The following is a 16,747-nucleotide window of genomic DNA, read 5'->3' on the forward strand; positions in this document are numbered from 1 at the left end:
AGCGTGCTAGTGCGGGAGGATGGGTGACCGAGCGGGAAGTTTGATCACGGGTAAAGTAATTTGACTAGAGATAAGTGTAGTTAGAGATAGAGACTAAACTATGCAAATAACTGAAATAATAGAAATTCTGAAGAAAAAAATGGAGTGGAAAAAATGTAAAAAAAAAATTGAAAAATTTAGATATTTTCGCCCCGGCGCACAGAACCCGCGCGGACGAACCTTTAGTCGTGACCCTTTAGTCCCGGTTGCACAACCGGGACTAAAGCCTGTTGTGAACCGGGACTAAAGGCCATTTTTCTACTAGTGTAAAGTTGGTTAGATGATGATCCTGCAGGTGTGTAACTATTTTGGTGGGTAGTATTTCAATAAGGGACATGTGTAAGAGTATATGCAACACATAATTATGAATTTATTCAACAGCGCACACATAATTTATTTCAATAAGGGAGATTTGGCTTCTCTCACTCTCCTTGTATGGATGTTTTCTGAACGAGCGTGTCTTCAATAACAAACATGCCACTCCTTTGGTTAGATCAAACACGACTGGAACTTTGTTAAAATTGTATCTTAACTAATTGGGGTAAAGATTTTGCCCCGTTAACAAATGAAATCGACAAATGTATTATTTTGACTTTGAAATCGACAAATGTATTATTTTGACTTAAGTTGACCATCGCATGTGTCGAGGCAACAACATTCAAACAACTCAATTTTTCTATGCTTTGTGTTTGAAAAACTACCATGGATAACTTCTTGGTTGTAAATAATAATTACGTGAAAAACAGGACTAAATCTAAATCGACCTCGTTTTACCATTCCGCAAGGCCACTCGGACAAGTATCTCTTTTTTTGGGGGGGGCGGGGGGGGGGGGGGCACCCAATCCCACTTATTTCTCAGAAAAAATCAAGTTGCACACACCTGCCAAACCAACTACCTTTGCCCCTGAGGCAAACATTAAACACACCATCTCTCGCAAGTAGTTACTTTGGCAAAATCCCGATAGATTTCAGCATTCTAGTGAGAAAATTACATTATTTTGGTAATTCTGGCCCCTAAAAGCTAAGTATTTCCGTTAAAAACACCATCTCTTCGAAATTCCTTGCATTACTGAATGATTCAGTTGCAGTTTGGAAAGTTAAACAAAAAAATAGACGTACTATCTTTAGTTGCATCTAATGATGGCAGGAGAAAATCCAACAACACATACACACTAAGATATGGCTACACTTGTAAAAGTATGAGGAAAGGTAAATTTATTGATACGGCCATACCGGGCAATGGGTATTTCATAGATACGCAACGACTTGGACTACATCCACCATACATAATACATACATTTATACTAATAGTTGAAAAAGGGTTGGTCGTCCCATACCCTTTCGCCCCTGAGAAACGCTTAGGGGAGATTAGGGTTTCTTCGCCTTCCTTCAGGCCGCCGGCGATCTGCCTCATTTCTGTGGCCTTCAGGCCATGGAGGCGGGTGGATATCGGGCCCCGTCCGTGGGAGGGCTCCGTTCTCCTGGTTCTAGGGTTTTAGTTTGGCAGGAAGTCGTTTAGGTGGTGGTGGCATCCACTCCAATAAAGTCCCTCCGGCTTTAGCCCCATCTCGACAATGACGTTGAGAAGCCTGTGGGGGTGGTGTGGTTCTCGAGGACTTCTTATAGCTGTGGAGGGTCTCCGGATCTTCATCGGCGGTCCTTTTTCTTCGTCTTCGGGACGGGCGTGGTCTTCTTGACCTGTTCAGCGACTTCCTGTCCGAAACCAACAACACCGGTCCAACTCATGTAGGAGCAGCATCGGCAACACGGTTTGGAGGTTGAAGATGAATGCCATCTCAAGGATTTCGTTGCAATTTTTTTGAGGTTCTTTGTATTGTTCGATGTTTCTCTTAATGCTAGAGTTCTATTCGCAAAAAAAGTTAAAACTACATTTGGGCTCCAAAAGCTACATGAATAGTTACATGTACATAAATGATTCAATTCCTAATCAAAATTGATCCAAAAGCATGTACTACAACATCTGTATCCAAAAGCATCCATTGCACAGAGTATTTGTTATATTCAATTACTTGGACTACATCGAGCATATCTAAAAGCTACATTTATACTAATAATTGAAACTACATATGAGCTCCAAAGGCTACATGAATAATTACATGTACAAAAATGATTAAATTTCTAATTAACATATCTCCAAAAGCATACACTGCAACATCAACATACGAATAAACACATGTTGTTCTGAGCACAAAAAGAAACTTACATCCACTAAAGTAGAACCTTGCCAAAAAAATGTTGTTGTTGATCCTCGACGTAGCAAGAGGAACTTACACCCTCAACATATCTTGGTGTTGACATTATGATGCCCATCAATTCATCATCTTCTTCGTATACACATCATCTATTTCTCTCATATGAAATGATCGAAAATCAAAAATGATAAGCATAAGTTTTTTGCTTTGTTGGTTCTTCATGAGATGGAAACACATCAAGGACATGCTACTCAGGAGGAATCGAAGAGTTACATAATCACAGTTGTGTTCTCTACCAGGGTGGTTGCTTTGAGTATTGCCAAAATTTATTCTTTAATTGTATTTTTGGTACTAGGGTTCGGAACTATCTTGAAATTCCTTGGATGACTAGATCAATAATGTTTTCTTGCCGTGAAAAATCCTTCAAAGGCCCTTTATTATAGAGACCGTCATTGTGGATTGTAGTTGCATATGGAAACAAAGGAATTGATGGATCTTCGGGAACATGAAACCAGCCTTTAGAGGATGGATAACAAGCTTTGTTTATGAGGTCACCTTGCTCATAGGATGAAGAGTTCCACTACTGAAACCATTACATTATGGCCAGACAATTTATCATAGTTTTCTTTGTTTGACATTATGGCTATACAAATTACCATAGTTTTCTTTGTTTCCCTTTTCCTATGAATATTGTTGTATATTGTACTTGGGTGTGTTGGATTTAACAAAGTGAGATTAGTGGGGTGCCCACAGTAAAGGATTGAACAAACAATGCACTTTTTTGTAAAGAGTACATTATGATTTTTTTGAGATATGAAAACTTAAATTGTTTACCTCCGATGAAATTACTTCTACGTGTCTTATAACATAACATATAGTTTCAAAATGTCTAATATTAAACAAATTACACATAACTTCTCATTTAATAAAAAAGTTAAAGTACAAATGTTCTGGTCCTGGAATACATCTTGCACATGACATTTTCCTATGGAAGACTAAACTAATTCCAATATGGAAAAACTACTACATATCCGCATCAACACAAAAGGCATAAAAGGTAGAGAAAAGCATCTAACACAAGGGCATTAAAAAATTATAACCTGCTCATGGAATTAAAAAAAACTACATCCATCTAATGGAAATTAAAACTGTGTCTAAAAGAATTACGTTAAAATAAAAGCATGTTTGTTGCACTTAAACTCTTGGTATCCCCACACGTACATGACCTTGCAGCATAAGTAGCAACCCTATCTACAAATGTCAAAACAATACATATAATAAGTGTGTGTGTGCGCGCGCTCATTTGTGCGTGTGCTTGCTAGCCATGTGCCAAAGGGAGAAGAAGAGACCAGAATTAAACTTACTGTGAGTACAACCCCTCCCCACGTGATAATGATACAACATGCAGAGGTTACTCTCTCGTACAAATTAAAACTACACTAAAAGGCAGATAATGGAAGCAACAAGTATAGAGATTTCTCACATGTAGATATAGACGAAAACCTTATATTGAAGATGATGTATCATGCCTATAAGTTGGCTACATATGATAATTATGTTTGTTTGCCTGATACAAATAGTTTGCCAAATATTTACAAAGATGAGTTGACAATTGAGAAATTTATATAAGAAATGCAATTTATTTTCAAAAATTCAAATCGGCACATGGGAGCATAAGCTCCTTCCACCGGAAAAAACATTTCGAAAAGTTAAAAATATCGAATAAAAAATTTCGTGCTTACATATCGGCATTCTATGTGAGCACATCAAGTTTTGCGAAAAACTGACACTTGTGTGAAAAAGACAAATAAAAACATCACATAGACAACTTTTTTTACATCAAAATTCGTCTTTTTTACGCATGAAACAAAAACTCTGCGGAACAACTTTGCGAGCGTATAGAATTTTAAGATCTACCCATTAAATTTTGTGTATTTTTCAACATTTTAAAAGTTTATTTAAAATGAAATATAAAAACCGGAAACATATGCTCCCGGGTGCCAAAACACCACTTCCATTTATTTCTCACTTAATTGAAAGGAAATGCAAAATACATCTCCTATGTGCAACTCACCTTGCTTCACGCTAAGCTAGCAGATAGTCTTCTGCAAGATCAAAAATTGTAGAACAGTGTTGATACTAGGAATTACTCCACAGGGAGGATTAACGTCAACAGAAATGAATCCCCAAACATCCAAAATTCGGCATCCCAATTAGTTAAATACATGACAAGGGGTGCATGGCGCTCACACTAACATGAGTATGTGATCTAGTGTGGTACGGAAAATCCCAATTACATATTCCAAGAAGATGGAAATTTCACTTGCATCCCATATCGGTAACGAGAGATTACAGACTGGTGTCAGTTAGATGTGCACACATTAAAGATGCAGGTGCTTATTTACCGGAGTTGTGTGACGAACTCTCTCCTCGACCCCGTGCTGCGAGCGCCCCTTGATCCTAGATATGCAAGCACTACCGCGGAGCGATGCTCCTCCAATCGTTCAGGACCAAAATATACAGCATGATGAAAACCCTTTGAAAGGTATGTAGTGGCGACCAGAGGGGTCGGGGTGAATAGGAGCTAAGAAAATTTTAATCTTTTCCAAGTTTTAGGCTTTAAGCGACAAGAGGAAAGGTGAACAATGCAAGGTGGACAACCTAGATGATACAAACACAAAGGAAAGCGAAGGAAACAAGTAACACAAAGAGCAAGGTAAAGGAACGAGGTAAGCGTCAAGGAGACACGAGACGCGAGATTTGTTTCGCGTAGTTCCTTCCTTGTTAAGGGAAGTACATCTACATTTGGAGAGGTGTGGTGCCACAAATGCCACCAACGCCACAAAGGCATCACCTTCTTCTCTGGTGAACTATCCACAATGGCCAAGTTCACTTCTCCACTAAATGGTGCCGGTCAAGGTGGCTACCAAACCTTCACAAGGTTGAGATAAGACTCCACAACTCAATGGATGCTCCCAGCACAATCAACGAGCTTGTACAACACCAGGCAAGCCTTATGATAGCCTCTCTACAAGGATCCCCGCAAAAGAATATCTAGGGTTACAAGCTCCACAATGGAATCAAGAGGAAATTCAAATTACTTTGGTCAAAGGGTAGATCCGCCCTGCTTGTGACGGTAAAGCACACATCCGTTGGGAATCCAAAGAGGAAGGTATGATGAGTACACCAGCGAAATTTCCCTCAGTAAGAAACCAAGGTTATCGAACCAGTAGGAGATGAAGACCACGTGAAGGTTGTTGGTGAAGGAGTGTAGTGCGGCGCAACACCGGGGATTCCGGTGCCAACGTGGAACCTGCACAACACAATCAAACTACTTTGCCCCAACTTAACAGTGAGGTTGTCAATCTCACCGGCTTGCTGAAAACAAAGGATTGAACGTATGGTGTGGAAAATGATGTTTGCTTGCAGAAAACAAAAGAGAACAATGATTGCAGTAGGTTGTATTTCAAATGTAAAAGAATGGACCGGGGTCCACAGTTCACTAGTGGTGTCTCTCCAATAAGATAAATAACATGTTGGGTGAACAAATTACAGTTGGGCAATTGACAAATAGAGAGGGCATAACAATGCACATACATATCATGATGACTACTATGAGATTTACTTAAGGAATTACGACAAAGAACATAGACCGCCATCCAGCATGCATCTATGCCTAAAAAGTCCACCTTCGGGTTAGCATCCGCACCCCTTCCAAGTATTAAGTTGCAAACAACGGACAATTGCATTAAGTATCGTGCGTAATGTAAACAATACAAATATCCTTAGACAAAGCATTGATGTTTTATCCCTAGTGGCAACAACACATCCACAACCTTAGAACTTTCCGTCACCGTCCTGCATTCAATGGAGGTATGAACCCACTATCTAGCATAAATACCCCCTCTTGGAGTTACAAGTATCAACTTGGCCGGAGCCTCTACTAGCAACGGAGAGCATGCAAGATCATAAATAACATATATGATAGATCAATAATCAACTTGACATAGTATTCCATATTCATCGGATCCCAACAAACACAACATGTAGCATTACAAATAGATGATCTTGATCATGATAGGCATCTCACAAGATCTAAACATGATGGCATAATAGGAGAAGACAACCATCTAGCTACTGCTATGGACCCATAGTCCAAGGATGAACTACTCACGCATCAGTCCGGAGGCGGGCATGGTGATGTAGAGCCCCCGGTGATGATTCCCCTCTCCGGCAGGGTGCCGGAGGAGATCTTCTGAACCCCCCGAGATGGGGTTGACGGCGGCGGTGTCTCTGGAACTGTTCTCGTACTTTTTCTCTCGGTACTAGGGTTTTCAGAGTCGAAGGAATAAATAGGCGAAGGGGCAGCGTCGGGGGAGCCAGGGGGCTCCCTCACCACACCGGGGCGCGGCAGTGGGGCCCCCCACGCCGCCCTATTGTGTGGGCCCCCTGCTGGCCCTCCTCGACTCTTCTTCGGTCTTCTGGAACACTCAGTGGAAAATAGGGCCGTGGGCTTTTGTTTCGTCAAATTCCGAGAATATTTGTAAACTAACTTTTCTGAAATCAAAAACAGCAGAAAACAGTAACTGGCACTGTGGCATCTTGTTAATAGGTTAGTCCCAGAAAATGTATAAAAACATTATAAAGTGTGAATAAAACATGTAGTCATAAAACTAGCATGGAACATAATAAATTATAGATACGTTGGAGACGTATCAAGCATCCCCAAGCTTAGTTCCTACTCGCCCTCGAGTAGGTAAACGATAAAAAAGAATAATTTCTGAAGTGACATGCTACCAACATAATCTTGATCAATACTATTGTAAAGCATATGAGATGAATGAAGTGACTCAAAGCAATGGTCTATAGTTTGCTAACAAAAAGATAATGACTAAACAACTGAATCATATAGCAAAAACTTTTCATCAATAGTACTTTTAAGACAAGCATCAAAAAATATTGCATAAGAGTTAACTCATAAAGCAATAAATTCTTAATAAAAGGTTTTGAAGCAACACAAAGGAAGATTTAAGTTTCAGCAATTGCTTTCAACTTTCAACATGTATATCTCATGGATAATTGTCAACACAAAGTAATATGATGAGTGCAATAAGCAAGCATGTAAGAATCAATGCACACAGTTGACACAAGTGTTTGCTTCTAAGATAGAAAGAAGTAGGTAAACTGACTCAACATAAAGTAAAAGAAAGGCCCTTCGCAGAGGGAAGTGATACGTCCATTTTGCATCACTATTTTGTATCATAATTTATTGTTATTCCTTGATATATTTCATATTTAGAGATGATACTTATGTTATTTCACCTATTTTGCATGTTTCATGATTATTGGAGAATTACTCATCGGAGTCAGGATTCTGCTGGAAAAAGCACCATCAGGATACAGTATTTCTGAAGATCAACAATTGATGGAAAATATACCGAAGCTCTTATTATTCCAAAAGACGGAGCCAGCCAAAAAGGGAGGCCGAGGAGGGCCGCCATGGGCCCCCCATAGGTCGGCGCGGGCTCCACCCTGGCCGCGCCGCCATGTGGGGAGGGGGCCCACGACCCCCCTCGGCCATCTCTCCTTCGCGTACATCATCTCCCGAAAACCCTAAGGCATGGGGGTGATAACGCGTGAAGCACACGTCCGTTGGGAACCCCAAGAGGAAGGTGTGATGCGTACAGCAGCAAGTTTTCCCTCAGTAAGAAACCAAGGTTATCGAACCAGTAGGGAGTCAAGGGCCACGTGAAGGTTGTTGGTGACAGAGTGTAGTGCGGCGCAACACCGAGGATTCCGGCGCCAACGTGGAACCTGCACAACACAATCAAAATACTTTGCCCCAACTTAACAAGTGAGGTTGTCAATCTCACCGGCTTGCTGTAAACAAAGGATTAAATGTATGGTGTGGAAAATGATGTTTGTTTGCGAAGAACAGTAGAGAACAGAGTTTGCAGTAGATTGTATTTCAGATGTAAAACAATGGACCGGGGTCCACAGTTCACTAGTGGTGTCTCTCCAATAAGATAAATAGCATGTTGGGTGAACAAATTACAGTTGGGCAATTGACAAATAGAGAGGGCATAACAATGCACATACATATCACGATGACTACTATGAGATTTAATCGGGGCATTACGACAAAGTACATAGACCGCTATCCAGCATGCATCTATGCCTAAAAAGTCCACCTTCAGGTTAGCATCCGCACCCCTTCCAGATATTAAGTTGCAAACAACGAGACAATTGCATTAAGTATGGTGCGTAATGTAATCAACACAAATATCCTTAGACAAAGCATTGATGTTTTATCCCTAGTGGCAAGAGCACATCCACAACCTTAGAACTTTCTGTCACTCGTCCCGCATTCAATGGAGGCATGAACCCACTATCGAGCATAAATACTCCCTCTTGGAGTTATAAGTATCAACTTGGCCAGAGCCTCTACTAGCAACGGAGAGCATGCAAGAACATAAACAACACATATATGATAGATTGATAATCAACTTGACATAGTATTCCATATTCATCGAATCCCAACAAACACAACATGTAGCATTACAAATAGATGATCTTGATCATGATAGGCAGCTCACAAGATCTAACATGATGGCACAAGAGGAGAAGACAACCATCTAGCTACTGCTATGGACCCATAGTCCAAGGATGAACTACTCACACATCAGTCCGGAGGCGATCATGGTGATGTAGAGTCCTCCGGGAGATGATTACCCTCTCCGGCAGGGTGCCGGAGGCGATCTCCTGAATCCCCCGAGATGGGATTGGCGGCGGCGGCGTCTCTGTAACTTTTTCTGTATCGTGGCTCTCGGTAATAGGGTTTTCGCGACGGAGAGTATAAGTAGGCAGAAGGGCAGAGTCGGAGGAGGCACGAGGGGCCCACACCACAGGCCGGTGCGGGCCCCTCCTTGGTCGCGCCGCCCTGTGGTTTGGCCACCTCGTGGCCCCACTTCGTATGCTCTTCGGTCTTCTGGAAGCTCCGTGGAAAAATAAGACCCTGGGCGTTGATTTCGTCCAATTCCGAGAATATTTCCTTTGTAGGATTTCTGAAACCAAAAACAGCACAAAACAGGAACTGGCGCTTCGGCATCTCGTTAATAGGTTAGTGCCGGAAAATTCATATAAATGATGTAAAGTGTGTATAAAACATGTGAGTATTGTCATAAAAGTAGCATGGAACATATAAGAAATTATAGATACGTTTGAGACGTATCAACCATCCCCAAGCTTAGTTCCTACTCGCCCTCGAGTAGGTAAACGACAACAAGGATAATTTCTGAAGTGACATGCTATCATAATGTTGATCAATACTATTGTAAAGCATATGAGATGAATGAAGTGATTCGAAGCAATGGTAAGGACAATGACTAAACAACTGAATCATATAGCAAAGACTTTTCATGAATAGTACTTTCAAGACAAGCATCTATAAGACTTGCATAGGAGTTAACTCATAAAGCAATAAATTCTTAGTAGAAAGCTTTGAAGCAACACAAAGAAAGATATAAGTTTCAGCAGTTGCTTTCAACTTCAACATGTTTATCTCATGGATAATTGTCAACACAAAGTAATATGATGAATGCAAATAAGCAAATATGTAGGAATCAATGCACACAGTTGACACAAGTGTTTGCTTCTAAGACAGAAAGAAGTAGGTAAACTGACTCAACATAAAGTAAAAGAATGGCCCTTCGCAGAGGGAAGCATGGATTACTGTTTTTTGTGCTAGAGCTTTTCATTTTGAAAACATAGAAACAATTTTGTCAACGGTAGTAATAATTCATATGTGTTATGCATAAGACATCCTATAAGTTGCAAGCCTCATGCATAGAATACCAATAGTGCTCGCACCTTGTCCTAATTAGCTTGGATTTACATGGATTATCATTGCATAACATATGTTTCAACCAAGTGTCACAAAGGGGTACCTCTATGTCGCCTGTACAAAGGTCCAAGGAGATAGATCGCATTTGATTTCTCGTTTTTGATAGATCTCGACTTAGGACATCCATACCAGGACAACATAGAAAACAGATAATGGACTCCTCTTTAATGCATAAGCATTCAACAACAGATAATATTCTCATAAGAGATTGCGGATTAATGTCCAAACTGAAACTTCCACCATGATTCATGGCTTTAGTTAGCGGCCCAATGTTCTTCTCTGACAATATGCATACTCAAACCATTTGATCATGATAAATCACCCTTACGTCAGACAAGACGAACATGCATAGCAACTCACATGATATTCAACAAAGGTGAAATAGTTGATGGCGTCCCCAGAAACATGGTTACCGCTCAACAAGCAACTTATAAGAAATAAGATACATAAGTAACATATTCAGTACCACAATAGTTTTTAAGGCTATTTTCCCACGAGCTATATATTGCAAAGACAAGGAATGAAATTTTAAAGGTAGCACTCAAGTAATTTACTTTGGAATGGCAGAGAAATACCATGTAGTAGGTAGGTATGGTGGACACAAATGGCATAGTTTTTGGCTCAAGGATTTGGGTGCACGAGAAGTAATCCCTCTCAATACAAGGCTTTGGCTAGCAAGGTTGTTTGAAGCAAACACAAGTATGAACCGGTACAACAAAACTTACATAAGAACATATTGCAAGCATTATAAGACTCTACACTGTCTTCCTTGTTGTTCAAACACCTTAACCAAAAAATATCTAGACTTTAGAGAGACCAATCATGCAAACCAAATTTCAACAAGCTCTATGGTAGTTCTTCATTAATAGGTACAAAGTGCATGATGCAAGAGCTTAAACATGATCTAATTGAGCACAACAATTGCCAAGTATCAAATTATTCAAGACATTATACCAATTACCACATGAAGCATTTTCTGTTTCCAACCACATAACAATGAACGAAGCAGTTTCAACCTTCGCCATGAACATTAAAAGTAAAGCTAAGAACACCAGTGTTCATATGAAACAGCGGAGCGTGTCTCTCTCCCACACAAGGAATGCTAGGATCCGATTTTATTCAAACAAAAACAAAAATAAAAACATACAGACGCTCCAAGTAAAGCACATAAGATGTGACGGAATAAAAATATAGTTTCACTACAGGCGACCTGATAAGTTGTCGATGAAGAAGGGGATGCCTTGGGCATCCCCAAGCTTAGATGCTTGAGTCTTCTTGAAATATGCAGGGATGAACCACGGGGGCATCCCAAAGCTTAGAATTTTCACTCTTCTTGATCATATTGTATCATCCTCCTCTCTTGATCCTTGAAAACTTCCTCCACACCAAACTCAAAACAACTCATTAGAGGGTTAGTGCATAATCAATAATTCACATATTCAGCGGTGACATAATCATTCTTAACACTTCTGGACATTGCACAAAGCTACTGAAAGTTAATGGAACAAAGAAATCCATCCAACATAGCAAAACAGGCAATGCGAAATAAAAGGCAGAATCTGTCAAAACAGAACAATCCGTAAAGACGGATTTTTCAGGGGCACTTAACTTGCTCAGATGAAAAAGCTCAAATTGAATGAAAGTTGCGTACATATCTGAGGATCACGCATGTAAATTGACAGATTTTTATGAGTTACCTACAGACGGGGCTACTCAATTTCGTGACAGCAAGAAATCTGTTTTTGCGCAGTAATCCAAATCTAGTATTAACCTTACTATCAAAGACTTTACTTGGCACAACAATGCAATAAAATAAAGATAAGGAGAGGTTGCTACAGTAGTAACAACTTCCAAGACTCAAATATAAAACAAAAGTGCAGAAGTAAAATAATGGGTTGTCTCCCATAAGTGCTTTTCTTTAACGCCTTTCAGCTAGGCGCATAATGTGTGAAACAAGTACTATCAAGGGATGAGGCATTAACATCATAACTTTCACAATTTTTCACAATAGGTATCTTAGATGCTCCATCATCCATAGTGGTGCTAAGGGCTTTGTCAATTTTAGGCCTATAATAGTTTTTTGGCTTAGGCACCTTAGAGACATACATGAACTTTTGCTCCTTACCCACATAAGCTTTCTCCTTAAACGTAAGAGAAGAAAAAGTTGAACCCAAGGTTCCCATAGCTTCTTCAAGTTCACTAATCCTATGGGTTTGATTATCATGAGTATCACAAGTTTCTAAGATGGCAATTCTCTCATTAATTCCACTTAGAGATTTATCAAGTTTATCAGTGTTATCAAGTAATATTCCCAATTTAGTCTCAACACTTGGAAGATTTTTCTCTATGGCCTCCAACTTTTTCATGATATCTTCAAGAGAGATTTCAATTTTAGCTTCATTAACAGGTGGTATTCCAACTAGACTCTCAATAATGCAACTAGCTTCTAAAGCAGGAGTGCCTAGGAAATTACCTCCCGCAAGAGTATCAAGAACATACCTATTCCAACTAGAGATACCAACATAAAAGTTCCTAAGTAGGATAATAGTGGAGTGTTTCTTAGTGCACCTATGATGAGCATCACTAATTCTATACCAAGCATCTTTAAAAATTTCTCCCCCTTGTTGCTTAAACAAACGAACTTCAACTTCAGGATTACTCATTTTTAGCAATAGAAAATAAAGCAAACTAAATAAAGTAAATGCAAGTAACTAATTTTTTTGTGTTTTCAATATAGAGAATGCAAACAAGACAGTAAATAACTAAATGCAAGTAACTAATTTTTTTTGTATTTTTGATATAGAGATAGCAAACAAAGCAGTAAATAAAGTAAAGTAAAGCAAGAAAAAACAAAGTAAAGAGATTGGATGTGGGAGACTCCCCTTGCAGTGTGTCTTGATCTCCCCGGCAACGGCGCCAGAAAATATGCTTGATAACGCGTGAAGCACACGTCCGTTGGGAACCCCAAGAGGAAGGTGTGATGCGTACAGCAGCAAGTTTTCCCTCAGTAAGAAACCAAGGTTATCGAACCAGTAGGAGTCAAGGGCCACGTGAAGGTTGTTGGTGACGGAGTCCTCCAGGAGATGATTCCCCTCTCCGGCAGGGTGCCGGAGGCGATCTCCTGAATCCCCCGAGATGGGATTGGCGGCGGCGTCTCTGGAACTTTTTCCGTATCGTGGCTCTCGGTAATAGGGTGTGGAAAATGATGTTTGTTTGCGAAGAACAGTAGAGAATAGCGTTTGCAGTAGATTGTATTTCAGATGTAAAAGAATGGACCGGGGTCCACAGTTCACTAGTGGTGTCTCTCCAATAAGATAAATAGCATGTTGGGTGAACAAATTACAGTTGGGCAATTGACAAATAGAGAGGGCATAACAATGCACATACATATCACGATGACTACTATGAGATTTAATCAGGGCATTACGACAAAGTACATAGACCGCTATCCAGCATGCATCTATGCCTAAAAAGCCCACCTTCAGGTTAGCATCCGCACCCCTTGACGTGGGCATTACCCTTCGGGTAACCAGTATTGCCCTATCTGGTATTGACAAATTGGAGGCCCATGAAGATACCTGAAGGCGAGATGGGCCACTAGGCCGGCGCACTAGAAGATTCCTTTACAGGCAAGACAAGGAAGCGAACAAACAAGGAAAGATTGGATCTAAACTACTGTAAACTTAGTCGTACTCGGTTAGGACCCTTGAGTCCTAGCCTCCTATATAAAGGCCAGGAGAGGGGCTGCCGAGGGACAGAATCAATCTTAGCAATCTTAGCCAGAAAAAAGCTTAGAGCTAGGTCATCATAGCAATAGCCATCTCGACGAGATCTCAGCCGAACTATTCGGCACCCCATTGTAACCCATTATCATCATAATCAAGAACAGACAGGCAGGACGTAAGGGTTTTACCTCATGGAGGGCCCCGAACCTGGGTAAATCGCTCTCCCCGCTTGTCTGTGAACCGATGTCTCGTGTTAGCTTGCAGGATTCCGTCAACCCTAAGCCCCTATCGGAGGGCAATTGCGAGGAGTACCCTCGACAATTGGCGCCGTCTGTGGGAACCCTGTCGGCACAAGGCAGAGCATCGGCAGATCCGATCATGACACCGGCGGTTTCGCCGGCAGCTTCATCAGCAGCTTCATCGACACCACCGTCACCGACCCTGGGAAGCCCGATTCGATTCGGCTCCTACGAGTTTACTCCACATAGCGATTCCTCCCGCTCGAACTTTTCAGATCTACAAGGAAACATGGAGATGACCTTCGGCAGCGTCCACTACAACGTCAACGCAGAGGGAATCCTTCGACTGCTGGAATCCCCCACTTCCGGATCAGCGGGATCAAGCGCGTCATCATCACTCGACCTGTCGGCTGGACTGACGGGATCGACGTGCTCCCCTGTGCCCTCGACTCCCCGCTCGGCGTCCTCCATGTCGGTAGGATCGGATGATTCCTCATCCTCGAAACTAACTTCGTACTACTGCCTGAACTGTGACACCAGGCACGGGCTGGGATCAAGCGACACGCCGTTCATCTGCAACGCCCAGTATTCATCGGGAGAGGACAAGATCGACAACGTCATCCAGGGAACCACCCGAAGGGCGGCACACCATCAGGTTTATGTCGCCAATAACACGGGAAACGCAAGGCGCAGAGGAGACGAGGACCATACCCCTCGTTCCAGTAGAAGGGCAAGTTTTGGAAACAGCGCCAGCAACCGCGACAGCGATTACACTATCGCGGATGAGGAGTGGGCGGCAGCAAGGGAAGCAGTACTCAACAACACGCCGCTCCCCGCAGGAACTTCAGTTGGAACCCTCAATGCTTATCGCTCCATACTAGAGAAAAACCGGGAGCACCTGTCGAAAGAGCAAGCCACCCTTGAGAGACGCCTATCTGCGGCGGATCGATCCAGCGAACGGCGAAGGGGCTCGCAAGGGAGTGCCTCCCGAAACACTCACGAAACAGGCAAGAACCGGTCAAGACTATCCAGGCTTTCAGAAGATGACGCCAGAGAAATAACGTCGAATCTAACCAAATCCTTTATGACTATGGATACCGCTGGCATGCCACGGCCGAAGACCGTCGCAAGAGCAACGGCCAACCTCGCCGCATACCTCATCAACCAGCGCCCCGAAGGATCCATGGCTCAAGCTCATCGAGGTGCCCTGGAGAGTCTCGCAATATTGGGGAACAACCTAGCCCCGCCAAAAGAAAGGACCACCATCCAAGGCAGTGGGTCGAAACATCATGCGAGAGATGCTCGAGACGAAATCAGACAGAGCAGGATCGACAAAGCAAGACGGCGACGCGCCACTAGGAAGGACGACGACAGCGATTCTTCGGATGAAGACCAGGAGTACGATGGCGAGCTCAGGGGAGCTGACTGTCTAAGTTACAAGATCCGCGAAACGATGCCGCCCAAAAAGTTCAAGCCTACCCCTACCTATGCCGCCAAGTACGATGGGCAGCAAGAACCAAGATCTTGGATAGACGACAACCTGCAGACTGTGATCCTGCACAAAGGAAACCAGATAGCAGCAATGCAATGCTTGCAGCTTTACTTGAAAGATTCAGCACGGGCCTGGCTAAGGGGGCTGCCGAAAGGCTCCGTTAAATCATGGGACGACCTAGTAGATGCCTTCGTTGCCAACTTCCAAGCAACATACAAGAGGCCCGTCGGGATCGAAGAGCTGCGGAATTGCCGCCAGAAGCAGAGGGAATCAATGCGTTCGTACATCGGGAGATTCACAAAACTCCTAAATGCCGCCGAAGACGTATCTGTCGACAGAGCAATTGATGCTTTCAGCGACGGCGTTCAGCGGGAAAGCTACATAGAGGAGCTTGGGCGCAAAAAGCCTAAAACCATAACCAAGTTAATGGAAATCGCCAACAGCTGGGCCGATGGCGAAGACAACGTTCGAAAGCCACGACAGCGCAGCGACGACGAAGAGGATGACCAGCCGAAACATGATTCGGGCGGTCGAAGGGATCGCAACAAGAGAAGGAAGAACCGCGGTTATGATGACAACAACTTGGTGGCCGCAGGCTACTCTGATCGGCAGGGCGACCGGTATGATGACAGGCGAGACGATCGACAGGACGGTAATCGGAGCAACTCGGGTAACCGTGGCAACTATAAACCACGACAACAGAGAACACCCGAACTACCCTACGCTGAGCAGATCAACGCCCCATGCTACCTGCATTCATATACCGACTCCAAGGATGGTAAAATAAAGTCTAGCCACCTGCTCAGGGACTGTCGGCAGTTCATCGATATGCATAAACTCATCCAGCAGGCAGGCCAGCAACAGCTACCACCACCACCACCACCACCCCCACCGCAACATCAGGTCCAGCAAGCTCAACCTCATCAACCCAACGAGGCATTTCCACCACCACGTGGGCAGATGAGCATGATCCATAGGACAGGTGTCTCGAAAAGAGAGATGAAGAAACTCACCCGAGAGATCAACTTGGCAGAAAGCATCATGGCAAAAAACATCCCTGAGTACGTCGAATGGTCCTCTCAGAACATTACGTTCAGTCGAGCAGATCACCCGATGACCATACCAAAGCCAGGGCA

The sequence above is a fragment of the Lolium rigidum genome, chromosome 1, assembly GCF_022539505.1.
Source record: "Lolium rigidum isolate FL_2022 chromosome 1, APGP_CSIRO_Lrig_0.1, whole genome shotgun sequence".
NCBI lineage: Eukaryota > Viridiplantae > Streptophyta > Magnoliopsida > Poales > Poaceae > Lolium > Lolium rigidum.